This window comes from Notamacropus eugenii, chromosome 1 (genome assembly GCF_028372415.1).
Source record: "Notamacropus eugenii isolate mMacEug1 chromosome 1, mMacEug1.pri_v2, whole genome shotgun sequence".
NCBI classification, from domain to species: domain Eukaryota; kingdom Metazoa; phylum Chordata; class Mammalia; order Diprotodontia; family Macropodidae; genus Notamacropus; species Notamacropus eugenii.
In genome coordinates, this window is record NC_092872.1 from 112,312,775 (window position 1) to 112,335,800 (window position 23,026).

General features: G+C 39.1%; 1 long non-coding RNA gene across 1 annotated transcript; it reads left to right on the forward strand.

Moving 5' to 3' along the window:
* Positions 1 to 145: 145 nt before the first annotated feature.
* LOC140523700 (uncharacterized) lies at positions 146 to 16,707 on the forward strand. The gene is made up of 3 exons (XR_011973445.1): positions 146 to 346; positions 15,625 to 15,689; positions 16,227 to 16,707. It is a non-coding gene; the product is annotated as an uncharacterized lncRNA (long non-coding RNA).
* Positions 16,708 to 23,026: the final 6,319 nt, after the last annotated feature.

The window sequence follows — 23,026 nt, forward strand, 5'->3', positions numbered from 1 at the left end:
TTTGACTAGAGGAAATGACTCGCTTACCACCACCAGCACCACTACCGTGCTAACCTAAGAGAAAAGCCCCATCTAAGTTCACTTAGCCCTGCCCCAAATCTTCCAGTGATGGATGATTTCGTTTCAGTAAAATACTTCCAAAGCCACACAATCCACTTGAAGTCAGGGCGGTAAGCTGGCTGGTTCTTGCTCCTCGCAGCAGCTAATATCGGTGCCTTCTCTTGCCTCTCTTTCCGTGCAACACAATAGCCGGGGCTGGGTGCACCTCATTAAGCCAGCCAGAGAGACCTGGAAGCTGGGCCCGTCTGCCCTTCTTTAGCAGTCGTACGGCGGATGCAATCAAAGGGTGTGTATGTGTGTGTGTAAATTTTGTTAATGATAGTATATATAATTGTTTCTGTCTACCAGCAGAGGAAATCCCTTTGCCCTCCCCCCAAGTCATTCAGTGTCTTTTCTCTTCCTAACCCCCTCCTCCTTTTCTTACACCCCCCTCCACCTCCCCTCCTGCCCCCAATCACATTCCCCGAAGTAATAAAGCGTTCAGAGTCTGGAAACAAGCGGGACGTTCCATACTGAGCTGATTATTTACAGTGAATTAATCCGAAAGACAGAGGAGCTAAAGGAGCCGAAAAGGGTAGGGGGGAGAAACTTGGGGTGGGGGAGAGGGAAACTAGAAGAAATGAAGGAAGTGGCAAAATAATTTTAAGCTGTATGTAAACACGCACCACCAAATAAACATGGCATTGTCATGAGGAGAGCAGCTGTTCTCAGTGTGCGTGCGTCTCTGCTCCCTTATTAATATTCCTTGAAGGGGACACACGTGTGTGTGTGTGTGTGTCTGTCCGCGCGCGCATCTGTCTGGCTCAGTGGCAGTCTGGCTCTAGAGAGAAAAATAAGAAAAAGAGGGGCGGCAGGCTGCGGAGGCGTTAGTTCCTGGAGCAAAATCCTGCGCCCCCCTCCCCAAGTCTCCTCGAAATCGCCGCTTTTAGCCGCCCGTTGTAATGCAGCTCCTGGGGACACTCTCCGAGGCTCCCGAGAGCCTGGCTTAGAGAAGAGCTGAGTGAAACGGGCTCCAAGACGCCGGGCTGGTTCGCCGTTATTTTCCTCCCGCCGGCCCTTTGCATCAACACCTTTGCTGAAGGCTTCCACTTTGCACTTCTTTCCCTACAGTTTGTGGATTCCTCCGTCCTCGTGCTGCTCCTTCCACAGGCTCCCAGGATCGCCGTTAGCCTCCGAGCCTCCTCTCTGAGAAGGGAAGGGCCCGTACCGAAGCTGCTGCCGCCTGCCTGCGAAGAGCGCGGTGTGCACAGGTGCTGGTATCCGGGGCTCCCTGCCGCGCCTACGCGGCCGCGGGGGACCGACCTGGCTTGGACGCCGCTCCCCGCCTCAGTCCCAGGCCCAACGCCTTTCTGCACTCGCTCATCCCTTCTCCCGGCCTCTTCCTCCTCTCTCCATCTCTTTTAGAGCTCCTTTTCTATATATACATAGGGATTGAGACAGAATCTCTCTCCTCTACCCCAATCCCACCTTTTGATAGAAGAGGAGTGCCTTCTCTACCACTTTACTTTTCTGTTTCTTGCTCCTTCTCAACAGATGAAAACATACGCTGATATTTTTCTTCTTTTGAATATTGTTAATACCTCTGAGAGCCTGGTTCACAACAACCCATTATTCAATTTAAGGAAAGCCTTCTGGGGTACTTTGCATTTTCATTTTACATTTAAATTCATTTTCAATTTAGTATGATATATTGTGTACCAGACTCTGTGGCTTCAAATACTTAGTAGGACTTAAAAGAGAAATTTGATCAAAATTTAAAAGATAGTTATGTATATTGGGCTATTTATCTGAAGAATTTCCTGCCCTTTAAAGCTAACATTTTACCAATGAATATTCTCCCCAAGTCAGTGCAGTTGCAATGAGTGGACAGGCCGAGGGAAACATAAACTTATAGATTTCAACCGGAAGTGATCTTAGTGGTCATTTAGTTAAGCCCCTTTATTTTGCAGATGAGAGAAAATTGAGGCTCAGAGGGGTTAAACATTTGACCAAGATCGCAAAGAGAGAGGATTTAAACCTACGGCCTCGGATTCCAAAGCTTTCCACTATACCCTGCTGCCAGGTGTTCCCAAATACTTCATTCCTCTTTTCCTAATTGAAGTTTAGGGGCTTAATAAAGACTTGGTAAATTGACAACCAAAAAAGGTCTGCCTTCAAGGCTTTTACAGTCTTTGTGGGGAGAAAGCAATAAAAAAAGGTTAACTGCTATCAACAATGAAACTGACCCTCTGATGATTAAAAGAAATTGAAAGGATACATTCAGTAGGGAAAGATTGTTACTGTAACCTGACGTGACCACAGTCTAACATCTGCCTCCTAGTGACGAGGCATTTGGCCCATTTTAATCAATTATTTTTCATTTTTATTTGGAATTTGAAATTTTCAGAAGGACTAGGCAGATCTCGCATCAAGGGTGGTAAAGTAGGCAACCATTCAGGGCGCAACAGTCTAGAAGCCACTTTGAAGGCTACTTTAATAATAATAAATGATTAAATATTAAAATATTTCTATTTATATCCATATTTTAATTTGTTTTTTAAATCGCAATAATTTCTGGAAATAACCACCGCTGCGCTGGAATTGTAACAAAGAAAAGCAGTAATGCAAAAGAAATTTATATATTGTTTGAACCTTACAATGTATGCAACATTTTGCCCTTGTAGTCTCCCACCTTCCCACAGTAATGTTCTCTAGGAATATTATTTGCTTTTTAATTAATAAGAGTCAAACTTCCTTTTTATGATCTTTTATTATGTCTCTAAAAATCATGTTCTCAATATTTTTAACTAGACCAAATCTCTTGTGTTGTAATGAAGACATAAAACCATATTCCATATACAAACCACAATCTTCAACTTTTGCCTAGGGAAAATAAAGTTTCCTGGCTCTCAGTTTCAGCTCTAAAGCTTACTTGTGGCAACTTACCAGTCTGGCCTAACTTAAGATCCTTTTTAATTACTGAAAAATCTGAATTTATACAATATCTAACTAAACACAATTTTATTATCTGAGTACTTGCTGTAACCCCATCTAATTGAATAGAATGCTGCCTAATGATCTACAATTAGCATATGAATTGTTTCTAGCTAAATCTAAAGTTCTTAACCTATTTTGTGTCTTGGATGGTCTGGTGAAGCCCTTGGACCCTCTCTCAGAATAATGTTTTCAAATGCATAAAATAAACTACATAGGATTACAAAGGAAATTAGTTATATTGAAATAGTTATCAAAATATATTTTTAAAAGAGTTCACAGATCACATAAATATTATTATGTGTATGTGAAAGTTTGTTCTTTCCAGCGTTTTAGACATCCCTTTGCAATCTTGCCTTTTGAATGAAGAAACTATGTGATAAGCAAAAGTAAATTTCTGCATGGCCTCTCTCAGAATGATCTCAAAATCTGAGTTATCTGAGATTTTACTTCATATTATTACCATACAGTCACGAAATGTATAATGCTTTTCAGTCTCTCCATTTACAAGTCATTTATAAACAGATAAACAAAGTTCTACTAGCTGCAACATTTTAGTAAAAATGCTAAGAAATTAAAAAATAAAAATGGGCCATTAATAGGGGGGAGGAATGGGGAAAATGGAAAGCTTATTTTTTCTTATTTAACTTGTCGAATATTTTTTCAGGACTTCTGGAAAATATGCTTTACTGTTTTCTACTTTTATGACTTTTCAGACTTTCATCCTTTAAGGGAAAACAACTGAAAGGAATAGGTAGGATCACTAATGGGGCCCCTGTTTTTTCTGTGGTACTTCCAAAGTGCAGATCTACACAAAATTCAAATTTGAATGAGGAACTTAGAGATTGGGTAACTTTCTAGCAAATTAAAATTTTGAGATGTGATTTTTAAAAGTGACTTTAAGTTGTATACATTAAATAACCTTAGAAGTTTATACAGTTGGAAATTATTAAGACATATCACCTGATATAATGCCTTAGAGAAAAACTTAGGAGCTTAGTTGTATGATTGGCAAGGACCTGTTACTTTAATGTAAATCAAAAAACATTTTTTAAAAATAGAACAGTAACTTAAACCTGAAGAAAAACAGATAAATTGTCCCCCTCAAATCAGTTGAAAATTATTTACTTAGATCCATTCCATTCATTCTCCAGTAAATAAGTAGGCAAGTTAGGTGAACAGACAAGTTCTCCAAAAAAAGAGTGATTAAGTGGCTGATCAAGCTTTCTTAGCATCAGAAAAATTCAACAGAGAAAACTGCTGTTATTGAAAAAGATGGAAGATATCCATTCTGAGCTCTTTTTTAAATCTTACTGAGCTTTTGAAGCTTACTGAGCTCCCCCTTTTCATTTTTATTTGCTTCAAATTCATCTGCATTCTCACCCACACTCTCTTCCTTTCCACCAGTTCCTTAGTCAATCAGCAAGCATTTATCAAATATCCACTTGGTGCCAGGAAACATGTTGAACACTAGGGAGACAAAGACCAAAGGAAAAACAGGAGTCCTTGCCCTCATGTAACTTACATTTTCCCTAGGAAAACAATAGGTACACAAGGCCTTATGTAAAAAGTAGTCTTCTGAGATGAGCTTTTCTGGGAATTTTAGGGAATTCTCAGGAGCAGAGAGGTGAGGAAGGAGGGAGTGCATTCCAGGCTTGGGGAAAAATCTGTGAAAAGCAACAGATCCTGGAGGAATAGCAAGAAGTCCAATTTATCTGAACCATTGAGTGTGTGAAGGGTTGGTTTGTTTTTGTAAAGCTGGAAAGGTAGATTGGAACCAGGTTATTAAGGGCTTGAAATGTCAAAAAGAAGTTTTTGCTTTTGATTGTAGAGATAATAGAGAGTCACTGGAGTTTGCTGAGCAGTGAAGTAGCATGGTTAGACTTCTGCCTTAAGAAATGTTTGGTAGAAGATGGATTAAAAAGAGGAAGAGGAGGAGGCAGCCAGTTAGACCAAGAGGCCAATTAGGAGCCTATTGTAATGGTCCAGAGTAAAGATGATAAGAGTGCTAGAAAGAGGTGGTCCTTCCAGCCAAGGCCAACCTATTCACTTGATCCTATCTTTTCTGTCAATTCCTCTTCAAATCATTCCATCTCTTTCTGATCTTCTGACCATCAGTCTTTTTTTTCATTCCTTACTAACTTCTTTGTTATCTCCAAACATACCCAAGGTCTCACTTCATCCTTTTTTTAAAAAAACTCTTTCGTTGATTCTGCTATCTCCCCCAAGACTTTGCTCCTTCTTTCCCTTTCGTAGACAAATTCTTAGGGGGGAAAAACAAGAGGTCAGCTGCTGGTACTCCTTGTTGTTTCTATTTCCCCCCTTCCTACTCACTTCTCTACCTATTTTTTTTTGTGTGTCTTTTTAACTTATCACTCAACTGAAACTGTTCACTCCAATATTACTAGTAAATTCTTAATTTTTCAATTTGATGGCCAGAATTTGTCACTATTGGCCACCCTATCTTTCTTTATAGTCTTTACTTCCTGGAGTTTTCACAAGATTGCTCTCTTGATTCTTATCCTACCTTTTGGACCACTCCTCAGTCTCTTTTGTTCTATCATCACTCATGACCCTTCCTTTAACAAGAGATATTCCTTAAGACTCTCTTCTGGGCTCTCTTTCTTTATATTCCCTCCTCTGGTGACCTTTAAAGTTTTAGTTGGTTCAGTGGTCATCTCTCTACAGACATGCCTCTTTTGAGGTAACTTAGATGACCCAGTGGATCAGCTTAGAGGTAGAAACACCTGGTTCAAATCTGACCTCAAATACTTACTAGCTGTGTGACCTGGGCCAAGTCATTTAAACTCCATTTGCCTCAATTTCCTCATCTGTAAATGAAGATAATAATGTTACCTACTTCCTAGAGGTTGTTGTAGGGATAAAATGAGAATATGTTTATAAAACACTTTGCACACCTGAAAGTGCTATATGAATGGTAGTTGTCATTTTGTTATCATAACAAAGATATTAAAAAGAAAGAGAATAAGCACAAGCAAAACTAAGCAATCCTTCAAACACATCTAACCGAACATTCAAACCCATTGTTCCCCACCTTAGTAATGAAAGGAGGGAGGTCCATTGTCCCAACTCTGCTCTGAGACTGAGCTTGGTGATGGGGAAACTTGTAGCACTAAGATTTCTGTTGTATTATAAAAATTAAGAATTACTGATTTAGCAGTGTTCTTGGTCTGGAATTCTTAAGCTACCTTGTCATTCTTGAATTTAGAATCTAATCAAAACCTGTCCCCTCCTAGAAGGCAGAATCAGTGTTTGCATATACAGAAGGTAAGTTCTGTTGTTAATGAAACCAAGAGAGAAGTGTGCTGTCAGTATATCATGGACCAGATAAAGAGAGTTTCCCTTTTATTTAAGAGAGGAAGAGTCCCTAGTTTCTCAGGAAGCAAGATCTTCTCCAAAGGTTTGTGCCAACATTAATTTTGATCTTTTTGTTTAATAAGTTTATATCTCTAATGAAAATTATATACTTTTATACGGACCTCTGACTGGATGGCCAGAGCTGAACAGAGCAGGCGAAAGACAGGAGAATCAGGAACCAAACAGAAGTTTAATTTCAAAGTGAAGGAAACAGCTTGCAAGCAAGGAGGTAGACTCGTGTGCTGGAGCCTTGCCCCTGGTAGGGGGACCCCCTGCAGTGTGGCTGAACCTTGATTTATTTACTTGTGGCTAGATAAAAGAGTCATACAATCTAGTGTAGCAACAGTCTGTGAGGCACAATAGCAACAGTGAAGCAAGGTTGTCTAGTGACAAAAAATCTCATCATATTAGGGCTTCATGTCTGGGCCTGTTGGTGCTTGCCTGAGCTTAGGGAACATCAATTACTGAGGGTAAGTGCAAAGGATTATTGTTATACCAAGCTCACGGTACAAGCTTGCTTGCTGGGCCTTAGCTCTGGAAAAAAGGATGTCTCCTAATATTTTGACATTTCTTTTGGTGCTATAGAATTTTATATTTCTTTTCACAGTCACTATAAAATGAGAGTTGGAAATTGCTTGGGGAAGAAAGATTTTTCCTTATTAGCAGGTGGAACTCTACCCAGAATCTCTCTTTCCAATCAGGATGCTTGTATCTCAGTGTATTTATAAAAAATTTGGTTAAAAGTGGATTGGAATAGGATGTTCTTTTCTTTCACAACTATTACAATGATACAGCATTCAATTTCATTTATTATTCTTTACCCTTGTATAGTTGTAGTCTTTATATTGTTTTCCTTATTCTGCTTAATTCACTGTCATTTTATGTCTCTCAATGGTTCTCTAAGTTCATATCCATTGATCTCATAGCACAATAATATTCAGTTACATTCATATATCACAATTTGTATGTCATTCTCTAATTAATAGGTGTCATTGATGTGTTAAAAGTACTGCTATGAATATTTGCATATATATATAAAGAGAGAAAGGGAGAAAAAGACAGAGAGGAAATTTCTATTGATTAAAAGTTTGTTGTTTCTGTTGATGGTTAAAATAAATAAAAAATTGCTCAGAAAACTCCCGAAAATATTAGCCTGCAAAATGTTTGTTACCCTAAACTGGTTTCCTACCAGAGGTGGGGAACCTGTGACCTTGAGGCCGCATGTGACCCTCTATATCCTCAAGTGCAGCCCTTTGATTGAATCCAAACTTCACTGGACTAATCAAAAGGCTGCATGTGACCTTGAGGCTACAGGTTCCCCACCCCTGTGACTAGACTACCCTACATGAATCTGTGCAATGGTGACAATTCAGTCAATGAAACAGTAAGGCCTTTTCATTACTTAGGCCATTTACAGGCTCCTGAGGACTTCCACAATACAGTAGTTTAGCTTGCAAAGAATTAGAGTTGGCGAAAATAAATGGATAGGTTGCAGAGCTTCCAGAGGAGGGTCTGTTTTTTAGGGCAATGTAAGACCTTCAATTCACACCATAGGAATAGGGGTTGTTTAGTTTGTAGAGAAGACTTCCGGAGGAAGATATGATAGTATTGGAAAGGCTGCCTTGTAGAAAAGAAAGGAGACTAGTAACTCTTGACTCCAGAGAGTAAAATCGGAATTGCTTATTCTGACAACCACTGATCAGTCCTCATTTTCCTTGATTTCTCTGCAGCTTTTGTCATTGTTGGTTTTTTTGTCACTCATTTCCTCTTAGATGTTATCCTCTCTGTTTTTTAATGTAGCTGTTCTTTCCTAGTTCTCCTTGAATCTGTCTGACCACTCTTCAGTCTCTCCTTTGTGAGATCTAAATCTGTATTATCCCCCAAAGCTCTGTCCTAGACCTTCTTCTCTTTGTGTACTCTCCTGTCTCACTCAGAGATCTCATGGGTTAAATTATCATCTCTCTGAAGATGATTCCTACATCTATATATCTAGCCCTAGTCCCTCTCCTGAGCTACAGTTCTAATAGTGTCAGTTGTCTATTAGCTATTTCAGACTAGATATTCCAAAGCTATCTCAAACTCAATATGTGCACAGAACAACTCAGGCAACCCACCTCTCTTCTAAATTTCCTGTCAAAGGTACCACCACCTTTTCCAGTCACTTTGGCTCACAAGTTCATTGTCTTCCTCAGCTTCTCATTCCCATTCACACCATGTATCTAATCTTTTGCTAAATCTTGTAATTTCTTTCTCTCCAACACCTCTCACATGTATTCACTTCTCTATTCACTTAGCCACAACCCTAGCTCAAGCCCAGATCACCTCTTTCTTGGACTATTCAATAGACTTCTAATTGGTGTCCCCACCCCTACCTTCTCCTCCAATTCATATTCCAAAGTGATTTTTTTCCCTCTTAAAAATAGATCTGATCATGTCATTTCCCTATTTAATAAAATGCAGTAACTCCTTATTAATTCTGAGATCAAATATAAAGTCATTCAAGGCATCTGAGGAAGGACACAGTAGACAGAGCATTGGATCTGGCGTCAGGAGATCAAATTCAGCCTCAGACATTTACTAGTTGTGTGACCTGGCCAGGTCATTTAACTTCGGCTTCAGTTTCCTCAACTGTAAAAGGGGAATAATAAAAGCACCTATCTGCAAAGGTTGTTGTGAAGGTCAAATCAATATTTGATTATATTTATACAATTAAAAAATATTGATAATATTTATAAAAAGCAATTAGCACACAATTCCTGTTACATAGTGGACACTACATAGATGCTTGTTTCCTTCCATTAATCCTTTCTATCTTTAAACATCTTTCTAACTTGGCCCTTCCCTGCCTTTCTAGTTGTCAACACTTTACTTCCTTCCATGTACTGGCCCTTCCTCACATACAACATTCCATTTCTGTCTCTATATCTTTACAATTTGCACTTACGCTTCTAATATTCTTCATTCTCACCTTCACCTCTTAGCTTTCATGGCTTTCTTCAAGATTCAACTCAAATTCCATCTTCTACAAGTCTCCCTTGTTGCTAGTACTTTTCCCTCTGAAATTGTTTTCTGCATACTTTGTATATATCTTGTAGACATCTAGTTATTAAGTGTTGTCTTCCCCATGTAATTGAGCTTCTTGAGGAGAGGAACTGCTTTTACTTTTCTTTGTATATATACCCAGAGTGCAGCAGAGTTCCTGGTTCATAGAAAATGCTTAATAAATGCTGTAGACTGGTTAGAACTTGAAGAGATGTAGATTTTGGGTCAATATAAGGGAAAACATCTTTTTATTTTTATTATTTTTTTGTATAACATTTACTGAAAAATAAAACAAAGTTTCCATCAGGTTGATTTTGGGGAAAAATCAATGATAAATCACCTATGCCACGGAAACAGGAAAAAATGAAGAAGTTGAATCAAGTATAATTCTACCAGATTGGGAAAATAGAAGGAATTCCCACTTTTAACTGAAACTACTCATATTTTATTGGATGAACAACAGATACCTCAGGAGCCCATGAAAAGATTTAAAAAGGTCTAGAAATAGATCTTTATTTTTATTAACCTCTAACTGAAATTTAGCATTTAATTTGATTATTAATTTAAGAGAATATTATGAGAAAGGGTCCATTGGTTTCACTAGACTGTCAAAGGCATCTATGATTAAAAAAAATTAAGAATTCCTAGATTAGAACTCTCCAAAAGTAAAGTGGGCTACCTTAGGACATGAGGATGGCTGGAGGATGACAGGCTAGGGATGGTTTGGAGGAAGTTCTTGTTAAGTACATGTTAGACTAGACGGCCTTGAATGTACCCTTCCAACTCTAGAATTCTGAGATTCCCTAATTTTCTGGGCCAACATCAATAATTATCCATGTGAGCATTATAGTAAGTCAACATTTTCACAGCAATAACTTTTCTCTGCTCTCTTCTTTTCTCTTATTTTTCTTCTCTCTTCTTTGTCTCCTTCTGTCCCTGTCTAACTGTCTTTCCTTCCCCCCTCCCCTTTTCCTCCTTCCCAATGTAATAAACTGTTTCCTTAAGATGTTGTTCTAAGAGAAGCTGTTCCTCTGGAAAACAGTGGCTGGGGTTGAGTCAGCCTCAACTTCTGTAACAGGGATTCTGAACCATTTTTGTGATGATGTCATGGACCCTTTTGGCAGCCGGGTAAGCCTGTGATTGTCTCCTCCGGATAATGTTTTTCAGTGAATAAAATAATAATTACAAAGGAAACAGTTCTATTGAAATAATTACTAAAATACATGTATATTTTTGAAGTTCACAAACCTCAGATTAAAAACCCCTGTTCTAGAGGGAGAGCATGAATCTGTTCTACCATAATATTCCCAACAAGTAATTGAAGATTTCTAGCCACCAGGAAATCTTTGTTTCACCAGAATGTGCCTCTTGTTTTGGGGTTAGCCTAATTCTTAGGAAGATCTTATTTATATTGCACTAAAATTTACCTCCTCGTAATTCCTACTCATTGGTCCTTGTTCTACTCTTTGAGTAATAGAGCTTTAGATAAAACAAAAATTAAATAAGCGCACTTCTTGAAATACACGTGAGTGCCCCACCAGGGAAGAGTCACTGTGTTCCCTCTCTCTCCCAGACACTGGAGATAGAAAATATTCAATCTCAAAATATTCTTCTTCCATTATTTAAAATGTTTAGTGGTCCATTTCAAAGAACACAAGTCATCATTCACCTAATTAGAAGAGCATATATCTAACAAAAAAGAGAATTATAATTAAACAATTTGGAAGTGCCTAATGATAAAGTTCCATTATTCAGTCACAGTTTGGTTTATTCAAGTAGATCAGCCCATCTGTGTACACACTTATAGCGGAAGTCCTTTTTGGCGGTACTTGGAAGGTGCAAAAGGGCCCTTTTTGACTAAAAATAATATCTTCATTTTACCAACTATCTTAGTGCGCACAAATATTCACTAATAGAATCCCTCCTAAAAATGACTTCTTAAAGAGGTATGTAATTTAACTAGGGCAAATCATCAAATTACAGTTAATACACTGGCTAATTAACATTAGCACAGATTGATTTACATGGTTAAATACATTGCACCTTACCCCCACTGCCAACTAACAAAACATAGAACCCTATGAAAATAGGACACAGAACAGGAATGTTTTAGCAGGAAGGTTATATTTGGTTCCTTTCCCTTAAATCCTCCAACCTTCAGGGTTAGAAACTCCCACCCTTTTACAGGCCCACTCTTTTTTTTTTTTAATTTAACTTTTAACATTTATTTTCGCAACATTTTGGGTTACAAATTTTCTCCCCTTTTGTCCCCTCCCCCCCCAAACCCAAGCATTATAATTGCCCCTGTGACTAATCTGCTCTCTCTTCTATCCTCCCTCTCTGCCCTTGTCTCCGTCTTCTCTTTTGTCCTGTAGGGCCAGATAGCTTTCTATACCCCTTAACCTGTATTTCTTATTTCCCAGTGGTAAGAACATTACATTTGATCCTAACACTTTGAGTTCCAACTTCTTTAGCTCCCTCCCTCTCCACCCCTTCCCTTTGGAAGGCAAGCAATTCAATATGGGCCAAATCTGTGTAGTTTTGCAAAAGATTTCCATACTAGTTGTGTTGTATAGGACTAATTATATTTCCATCCATCCTATCCTGACCCCCATTACTTCTATTCTCTTATGATCCTTTCCCTCCCCATGAGTGTCGCCCTCGGATTGCATTCTCCTCCCCATGCCCTCCCCTCCATCCTCCCCCCCACCCTGCTTGTGCCCCTGTCCCCCACTCTCCTGTATTATGAGATAGGTTTTCCTATCAAAATGAGTGTGCATTTTATTCTTTCCTTTAGTGGAATGTGATGAGAGTAGACCTCATGTTTTTCTCTTGCCTCCCCCCTTTATCCCTCCACTAATAAGTCTTTTGCTTGCCTCTTTTATGAGAGATAATTTGCCCCATTCAACTTCTCCCTTTCTCCTCCCAATATTTCTCTCTCACTGCTTGATTTTATTTTTTTTTTAAGATATGATCCCATCCTCTTCAATTCACTCTGTGCACTCTGTCTCTATGTATGTGTGCATGTGTGCATGTGTGTGTGTGTGTGTACTCCCACCCAGTACCCAGATACTGAAATGTTTCAAGAGTTACAAATATTGTCTTTCCATGTAGGAATGTAAACAGTTCAACTTTAGTAAGTCCCTTATGACTTCTCTTTGCTGTTCACCTTTTCATGGTTCTCTTCATTCTTGTGTTAGAAAGTAAAATTTTCTTTTCAGCTCTGGTCTTTTCATCAAGAAAATTTGAAAATCCTCTATTTCATTGAAAGACCATTTTTTCTCCTGAAGTATTATACTCAGTTTTGCTGGGTAGGTGATTCTTGGTTTTAGTCCTAGTTCCTTTGACTTTTGGAATATCCTATTCCATTCCCTTTGATCCCTTAATGTAGAGGGTGCTAGATCTTGTGTTATCCTGATTGTATTTCCACAATACTTGAATTGTTTCTTTCTAGCTGCTTGCAATATTTTCTCTTTCACCTGGGAGTTCTGGAATTTGGCCACAATGCTCCTAGGAGTTTCTCTTTTTGGATCTCTTTCATGCGGTGTTCTGCGGATTCCTTGAATATTTATTTTGTCCTCTGGTTCTAGAATCTCAGGGCAGTTTTCCTTGATAATTTCATGGAAGATGATGTCTAGGCTCTTCTCTTGATCATGGTTTTCAGGTAGTCCCAGAATTTTTACATTGTCTCTCCTGATTCTATTTTCCAGGTCAGTTGCTTTTCCAATAAGATATTTCACATTATCTTCCATTTTTCGAATCTTCACGCTATGTTCTGTGATATCTGTCTTTCTCATAAAGTCCTTAGCGTCCATCTGTACCATTCCAGTTTTGAAAGATCTATTTTCTTCAGTGAGCTTTTGAATCTCCTTTTCCATTTGGCTAATTCTGCTTTTGAAAGCATTCTTCTCCTCATTGGCCTTTTGAACCTCTTTTGCCAATTGAGTTATGCTAGTTTTCACGGTGTTAATTTCTTCAACATTTTTTTGGGTCTCCTTTAGCAGGGAGCTGATCTGCCTTTCATGCTTCTCTTTCATCCCTCTCATTTCTCTTCCCAGTTTTTCCTCCACCTCTCCAACTTGACTTTCAAAATTCTTTTTGAGTTCTTCCATGGCCTGAGGCCATTGGGTGGGCTGGGACACAGAATCCTTGATTTCTGTGTGTTTGCCTGATGGTAAGCATTGTTCTTCCTCGTCAGAAAGGAAGGGAGGAGGTGTCTTTTCTCCGAGAAAGTACCCTTCAATAGTTTTATTTCTTTTCCATTTTCTTGGCATTCTCCCCAGCCAGTGGCTTGACCTCTGAATATTCTCCTCACACCCACCTCACCTCCTGGTCCTCCCAGCCAACGTTTGGGGACTGGGATTCAAATGCTGCTTCCCGCCTTAGGGCTTTTTGCGGGGGCAGGGCTGCTATTCAGTGTGAGAATTAAGTTCAGATGGTCAGGTCAGGGCAGGGCCGCCTCTCAGGCTCAGTTCCCTCAGGGGGTTTATGTACAGACCTTCCACAATGGATCCAGGCTCCCGCCCACTTGGTGAGCCCCTGTCTGCAGCGGCCTCTCAGCTTCTATCTCCCGGGGGGGGGGCCCTAGCCATGGGGGCACCCCACTCCCCCTTCGACCCGCCAAAGAGACTCTCTCACCGACCCTCGTCACCTGTGGGTGGGGGGGCTTGTGCCGCCACTGGATATCCCGTCCCTAAAGCCTGCTAAAGCGGAGCCGCGGCCACCGCAGGTCTGGGCTGGGCTCCGCGTCTGCAGCGCGACGGACCTTTTGCGAGAGGTTTGCAGGTCCCTCTGTGGGTGGAGGGACCCTCGTGGCCGCAGGATATCTCGTCCCCGTAGCCCGTTCGGATCTTTTCCTCACAGTGTCGTGGCCGCTGCAGGGCTGCACTCAGCTCCCAGTCCCGGCGCCCAGTCCACAGCGCGAAGGACCCCCCGCGAGAGGTTTGCAGGTCTCTCCGGAACAGAAATCTCCCTCGCTCCAATATTCCGTGGCGTCTGGGTGCAAAATTCACTGTGGGTTGCTCCCTTCTAGCCGTTCTGTGGGTTGTGGGTTTGGAGCTATGTGTATGTGCGTCTTTCTACTCCGCCATCTTGGCTCCCCAGGCCCACTCTTTTTCAGGCCTACCCCAGACTTGTTCTTAGAAAGAAGTATAAGGAGCTCTAGGTTGGTAGCTCAGCATTGAATCTATTTTGTCATTGTGTTTCTCTGATAAAGTTTCCTAGCAAATGCAGTCCTGCTGGATTTCCACTGATGATTTGTTTACCTGGATCTCTGACAATTACCTGTCGCTTGACTCTTTGCTGTTTGTTTGCCCTTTCTCTGCTTGTATAGACTCCCTGGAGCTCAGACTGAATTTGGACCTTTTTTTCTACAGTATTTTATTCCTGCTTGTCTCTTCTACACCTGGCTTGATTTCTAAGTTTTGGATATAGCCCTGCTTTTGGACTCAGTCCCCAAATCTCTATTCTCAGAAAACTGACTCCAAGCCTCATTCTTTTTTTTCCTTTTTCACCAGACTCTAAGGTATGTTTGGGTAGCAAGGTGAATAGATTGGTGGACTTGAGGGTAGGAGAATGTGAATTCAAATCTTGCCTCAGCACTTATTTAGCTATGTGATCCTGAATGAGTCACTTGGGGCAGCTAGGAGGTACGGTGGATAAAATGCCAGGCCTGAGGTCAGAAAGACTGATCTTCATGAGTTCAAATATGGCTTCAGACACTAACTAACTATGTGAGCCTGGGTAAGTCATTTAACCTATTTGCCTTAGTTTCCTCATCTGTCAAATGAACTGGAGAAGGAAATGGCAAACCACTCTAATATCTATGCCAAGAAAACCCCAGATATTGAGAAAGCTGTTCTTAAAGGATAAGATAGGCAAACTTTTATATTTTTAAAATTTTTATCATCATCATTATTATTATTCTAATATGGAAGAGAAATAGACTATGTACAAAGTGAAATGATTCTCTCTAAAAGCTATGTTGATTCAACTCTAATCTTTAAAATAGGCACCAAATTATTTGACCTTAGGAATTCACTTAAAAACTTTAGAAGAAAATGTGTTATATGCAGAAAAATTCCTGAATACTTAACAGAATTTCTACATCTGCAATCCCTATTCTTTTAAATGTTGTTATCTCACCTGGAGGCTTTCGATCTACATTCACAGGGAGAAAAGGGAGCAAAGTTTGACTCACTTCAGAAGACCAGAGATCAGATGAATTGGATATAGATGTAAGTAGCAGAAGCATTAGAGAAAGAAAAATTTTGTTGAGGTCAAGACATCACTTCATAAATCTTTATTTCACACCCTAAACACTTCTCAATCCTCTGCAACTCATCAAAGATCAGAGACTCAGCAGTTTTCCCTGGTTACAACCTCCCCACCGGTCCTGGCTTCGCTTTCATGCCCCTGGCCACTTTCAAGACAAAGACAGGAGTCTGTGTTGAGTTCTATAGGGAGAAGCCAACTTATTTTGAAATTGTCTATCCTGTCTACAAATGGGAAAAAGTGCCTACCCAATTACAGAGACAATCTTAAGAGAGATTGAAAACATGAAGTTTACTTTTTTTTTTGAAAACTACTGTTTTGGGCTCAGAGTTGAAAAATAATTGTGTCCTGTTTTGACTGTATCTCATACATTTCATTTTTAATTCTGTAAACTCAAAAGTAGTTGCAAAAGTCAGCTTACTTTTAAGCACTCTCTCTTTTTTTAAACTAAAAATTTTAAAGTCTTTGATCAAACTTTGCTCTGTGTTGTCTTTCTACAGATCTACTCCTTTCTACATATGTAGCCTGGAGTTATATTGTCCAGAAGATGAGGCTAAAGTGCTCACTGTTGGTAACAAGAGCCAATTTCTGGCTGACTTCAGGATATTTATAATTTCTCTTCATGTCCTTCTGGATCAAGAAAAACCACAATGCGTTGTATGAAGCGTACTGGATCTGGCAGATGGGAGAAGTCTGAGTTCAAGTCCCATCTCTGACTTTTTGTCTTTTGCCTTTTTGTAAACTCTTTTTCTAATTCAAATGCAATCATAAAGAAAATAAGAAATGTATATTTTTATCTTCCTTAAAGTTATCACTGTTTTTCTAAAATGAAGCCCATAAACCAGAAACCTGGGAAATATATTTTAAAACTGTAAGTCAGAAGGTTCTACATTTGTAAGGCAAAATTGTGTAATGGAAATAATCCAGAGATCTGGACCTCAATTTCATCATCTGAAAAAAATAAAAGATGATAGACTAGAACCAGAAGTGTCAAACTTGCATAGATAATGTTAATTCGTAGTTTTCTACGGCAGCATGCACCAGCAGCAGGGGTCCATTTCTATTTGAGTTTGATACTGCTAGACTAGAATATCAAATGATTTAGTATGTAAAGTACTTTGTTAACTTCAAGTGCTATCTGTTTAAATTACTGTTGTGGTTGTTTAGTTGTTTCTTTGTGGCTCCGTTTGGGGTTTTCTTGGCAAATATGCTGAAGTGATTTGCCATTTCCTTCTCCAGCTCATTTTATAGATGAAGAAACTAAGGCAAGCAGGATTAAGTGACTTGCCCAGAGTTACACAACTAGTAAGTGTGTGAAGCCAGATTTGAACTCAGAAAGATGAGTATTCCTGCTTCCAAGCCTGGCATTCTATCCACTGCACCACCTAGCTACCCTTTTAAATTATCATTATTATTAATGTAATTTGTTTGTCTTCTTGTTGTGTTAGAGGATAGTGATCTCTAAAGTCTCTCATAGATAGAAATACTTTAACTAGTCTGTAAGACCCTAGCAGAAAGACTGAAATCTGAATTCTGGTTCCAGTATTTCCCATACTGTATGTCCATGGACAAATCATTTCACCTCTTTGACATCCTCTTTTTTTCTCTTCCCTAAGAAGATAATAATAATATTTGCACTATCTACCTCATGAGGTTATTGTATGGAAAGTCGTTTGTAAATTAAGGCTACAGCAGTGCCAGTAGTTGTTGCTAGTCCAGTTCTTGAATGAAAGCTTATAACTTTTAAAAACAATTTGAAAATGACTGAACAGAGCCTTGCTTGAGTCATCCACTTAATATTCTCAAGGTCCAGACCAAGTATCCTCAAATCATTGAAAAGGAGGAATGAAATAGGAGAAGAGAAGGGAATAAGTATTTATATAACCCTTAGTATGTGCCAAGCATTTTTTACAAATATTATCCAATTTCATCTTCACAAAGTAGGTACTATTATTATCCTAATTTTAACAAGGAAAAAGAAGGAAACAGAAGTTAAGTGACTTGCACAGGAGCACACAAGGTAGGAAATGTTTGAGGCAGGATTTAATATCAGGTCTTCCCGACTGCAGGTCTAGCGCTCTGTTCTTTGCAAAACGTACCTGTAAAATGAGAAAGCTGTACTACGTTTAGGGATCCTCTTGACTAACAAGCGAACCATAAAGCCAAGAGATCTAGTCTTATGGAAGCTATCCTACATGGAATACAAGTGGAAGGGGAAATCAGTATGGACGATTATCTTTCAGATGTTCCTGTTTGCTAATGCAGATTGCCGTGCTCATGGCATCAGGCCCTGGAATACTACAGTTCTTTTTCAACGAGATCTTTAATTTCAACTCAGTTGATCAAACAGTCCATATTAGAAAAACAAACAGATGAGGGATGTGTATTATCCAGACTAGGTTATGCAGCTAGATGGGTAGCCCATTGATTCAGTCTATCAGTACATACATCTTGTATACACTATGATCTGGGCCCAGAATAGAAGAAAAGAAAGAGTAGACTGTACTAGACATATTGGACAGCACTTTCCATAATCCCAAACTGGTTCCTGACATAATAAATCTCATTTTTAAACACTTGAATCACATAATCTTAGAGTTGAAAGAGATCTCAGAAGCTATCTAGTCCACACAATACAAGAATTCCCTTTATATCATACACCACAAGTGATTAGCCTTTCTTCATTGATGACTTCTAGTAAAGGAGAACACACTCCTGAGGTAGCCTCTACTTCTTTTTACTCATATCAAGTCTAACTTTGCCTCTTCACAGCTTTCGTCTGTTGGTCCTAGTTCTTTCTTCTCAGACCAAAGATAAAAAGGCTAAATCCTCTTCCTTATAAACAGGCCCCAAAATACCTATCTGCATGTATTTCCCTTAAACCCTTCCTCTTCTAGACCAAACTTTCCTGTTTCTTCAAGTGATCTTCATGTAATAATGACTTGGCCATGCCTAACACCAAGGAAATTAGGATGCTGCAGTTGAGTGACTGCTGGTCAGTTGGAAATCTCACACCATTCATCTTTCTTCAACCCTTGGGGCATTTTATCCTGTCTCTGGGACTGGTAGAGGAGGCTGATGTAACTCATAAACATATCCCTCCAATCCTAGGGGAGAGTTGTGACAGGAAGCCTAGAGAGTCATCCAGAATTGTCAGTGGCACAGCAACAGAATTGTTGGCCCTATGGGAACCAGAGAAAAGAAATTGCAAAGGTCAGCTGTGATAAGATTTTTGTACACTTTAGTACCAAGGCTTTGTGGGCATATCATGCATAAGACATATTAAGGTGAATTGCTGCTGAAAATCCATTTAATATACAGCTGGAACCTAGTGATTTTTCATTTCTTCCACCCTCCATCCTCTTTACCTAAAAGGCAAGTCTGATATTTCCCAAGAGGTAGTATTAAGTAGTTGTTTACCTTTCTGTGTTTAAAAGTTTGTCTGTTAAGCCAAAAAATGTGATAAAAGCAATTAACCACTCTTAATACTAATCTTTGCTTATTATTATTCAAATACAGTTGAATACAGTTGTGGAGCATCCCGGGAGAGAAGGCAGAATGATTTAAAAGTATGATAATTTTACCAGAATGCAATCTCAGTCTGGGGGCTCAAATCTACAGAAGACTATTGTCTATTTACAATTACAACTTCCCAAAACATAAGAAATATTTTTACTAGGATTCCTCTTGGCAAATGGGTCAGTAATATCTGGGGCAATGATTGGGTACGGACATTGAGAAGTGGCAGCTGGCATTTTTTCCAAATCTTCAAGAGTGTTTTGAAACCAAAGCCATTTCCTTAATGGGAAATGACTAAGGAAATAAAGTTACATTAAAAGGAGAGGATTAACATATTCCCCGGAGAAGGAAATGGCAATCTATTCCAGCATCTTTGCCTAGAAAACCCCAAATGGGGTCACAAAGAATCCAACAGGATTGAAAAGACAGATCAGCAAAAAGCTTATGTCCAAAAATGTAGGGGGTGGAGAAGAGGGCTGGACAGCTCTGTGTGCTGCTTGCCAGCTCAAGTACCACCACACAACTCTTAGACTCATATGGTGTGAACTACAGATCCTTTGCATCTTGGCTGTTCTTTGCTCTCCAGGTTATAATGGTCTTTCTAAAATGTGGTGCCCAGAACTGGCTATTACTTACTATTAAAATAATTTTAAATCCTGACTGTTATCCAGTGTGTTATCTATCCCTCCCACCATCAGTCTCTTGAAGTGGTAGAAGCAGGCCTGACACTGGGCATCCTGTGAGTTTAGGTTTGAACAGGTAACAAAAGGAGATTTGCTTAGCTCTAACATAGCAATAAGAGCAAAGTGGCACTTAGTTTCTATAACTGTCCCTCTCTTTCCTACCCCTGCCCCTATGGAAATATGTCTGGTTAGTATTAAAGCAGGATAACTCATATGGTGGTACCCACATAGATGGGACCCTAAGGAATTGGAGGCCACCAAGAAGTTGCATTAAGGAAGGTACAGCCTGAGACTCTCTCCCATCCAGAGACCAATCAATCCTAGCTTCATGACCTTTTCCTTTTCCTAATCCATGTTATGAAGGGAATGTGTGCCCTATTGCAGAGGTCATGATTAGTCACTGCTTTAATAAGATATCTAAAAATCTAAGTTGTTATCGTTTATGATAAAGGTTACCATGAAAATTATTCTACTTCTGTTCATATCGCTCTGCATCAGTTCATGTAAGTCTCTCAAGGTTACTTGAATATGTCACATTCTTGTGACATGATTTCCATTACATTCATATACCACAATTTCTACAGTCATTCTGTATCAATGAGCACCCAGTTTCCTGCCAATTCTTTGCTTAAAAAAATAGTGCTGATGCATTTTATACACATATACACACATATATTTGTGTGTATACACCCACACACATATGTAAACGAGTCCTTTCCCTCTCTTTTCAGCCTTCTTGGGGTATATGCCACTAATGGTGGTATTTTCACACTGGATCAGTTTAGTGACTTTTTGGGGCATAGCTTCAAATTGCTTTCTAGAATTGTTGGATGATTAACTGCTGCAGCAATAGTTCATTACTGTGCTGTTCTCCCACAGTCTCTTAACAATCGTTATTTTCCTTATTTTTTGTCTCTGTCAAACTGATAGGTGTGAGGTAGAATCTCAGAGTTGTTTTGATTTGAATTTCTTTTGCTTCATTCATGTTTGTTAGCTTCCTTTTTTTTTCATTTGAGGACTGCCTGTTCAGACAGTTTTGACCACTAATTTTTTTTAAAGAAATTGCTCTGGTTCTTGTATAGGGTATTTCAGAAGATAGTGCAGTTTTAAGTTTTAATAGCTTAAAGCTGATGTCCCCAAAAGCTTAAAGCTGCACTAAGATCTTTGAGACACCTTGTATATTTGTGTAATGTAAAGATCTTCCCCACCCATTAATGGGGCTGAGATTAGGTCAGGCTTGCTTTGTAGGAAGGCCCACACCTTTTGTTAATTGCTAATGAGATGGTAGTACCCCTTGGCTCTGAAAAGTGTATCTATACTCTGAGGTGAGATTTTTGCTTTGAGGGCTTACTCTTTGGAAGAAGGTTCATGTGCCAGGTGAGACTCTGGGTAGCTGTTAAGGAGTCCTCCTTCCCCCTTCCCCCTCACTTTGAAAACCCAGATGCTGGTGCTTTTCTCTCTGGTAATCATGTATGTACATAATGGTCATACAGTTGGACCTGTTTGTTGAACTGTGGTCAGATAGTTAGAAGCCCTGTTGGTTGGTCTTTATTTCTCTGCTTGCATTTTCCCTGTTGGTATAAGTGATTAAAGAAGATTGTTGACCCCTCAAAAGTTGCTTTCCTTTTAGAAAAACAGATCTAAGAAGCTGTGGAAGGAGGCCATGCTGGACGTGTCAGGGTCCTTGCTGCTACAATTTGTGTCAGTTGTTCGTGTCTTTTTCAAATCCAAATTGATTTTTCAGTTCCCCTTTCATTTGCATTGTTCTTCTTCGATAACTCTCCTGTTTTCTTTATACCAGAATTTCTCTTTTTGTGACTTCAACATTTCATGCTTGAGAGTTTCCTCCCCCCTCAACTTACTTCCCCCTTGAATTTTAGATTCCAGGATCCTACCTCTCCCAAATGAGGGAAGCATGTCAGACTATTCCTAGATTTGCTCTCTTTTCTCCAAAACAAACCCTAAAATAAAACGATTCCTTCCTATAAGTTCCTTTTTGTTTCAGCCAAAAGCTGCCAGTTTGTATTTCTTAGTGAGAATCAGACACAGAATAAGATTTTTTCTTGTTTGTGCTTCTATCTTTTGAAGGATTAAGGTATCATTAAGGCAAGTCAAGAAATTATTGGGTGCTCTGGAGAGCTTGAGCAGATTTCTAGATAGTTGAATCCCTTTATTATCCCTACATTATGTCTTTGTGCCTGGCTTATTGTTTGATTCTTGAAGTCTTCATCTTTCTCCATTCCATCTAGGTTGTCTATAGTATATTCCAATAATAATCTTACTTTGATTGCTGCATCCTTTGATCCTTGCTCAAATATTCTCCACTATGATTCCAACTCTGTGGTCCCTGAATTTCTTCATATGTGCATACCTTCTTTTTATGTAAATATTTTATTTTTCAAATTTAATATATTTTATTTTTCCCCAATTACATGTTAAAACAAATTTTTTTTTAACATTTGGGGTTTTTTGAAGTTTTGAGTTCCAAATTCTATCCCTCCCTCTCTCCTCTCCCCACTTCCTGGGACTATAAGCAATCAGATATGAGTTATACATAGGCAACCATGTAAAACATTTCCTTATTAATCATTTTGCATAAGAAGACTCAAGTAAAAGAAAAAAGAATATGAAAAATAGCATAGTTCAGTCTGTATTCAAACAATATCTGTTCTTTCTCTGGAGGCAAACAGTATGCTTTATCATTAGTCCTTTGGGATTGTCTTGGATCATCATACTGCTGAGAATAGCTAAGTCATTCACAATTCTTCATTGTACAATATTGTTATTACTGTGTACAATGTTCTCCTAGTTCTGTTCATTTCACTTTGCATTAATTCATGTAAGTCTTTCCAAGTTTTTTCCAAAATCATCCTACTTTTCATTTCTTATAGCATAATATTCCATCATAATTAAATATCAGGACTTGTTTAGGCATTTCCCAATTGATGGGCATCCCTTCAATTTTCAATTCTTAGCCACCACAAAGAGAGCTGATATAAATAATTTTGCATGAGTAGGTCCTTTTCACCATTTTTGGATGTCTTTGGGATATAGACCTAAAAGTGCTGTTTTATAAACTTTTGCACATGGTTCCAAAT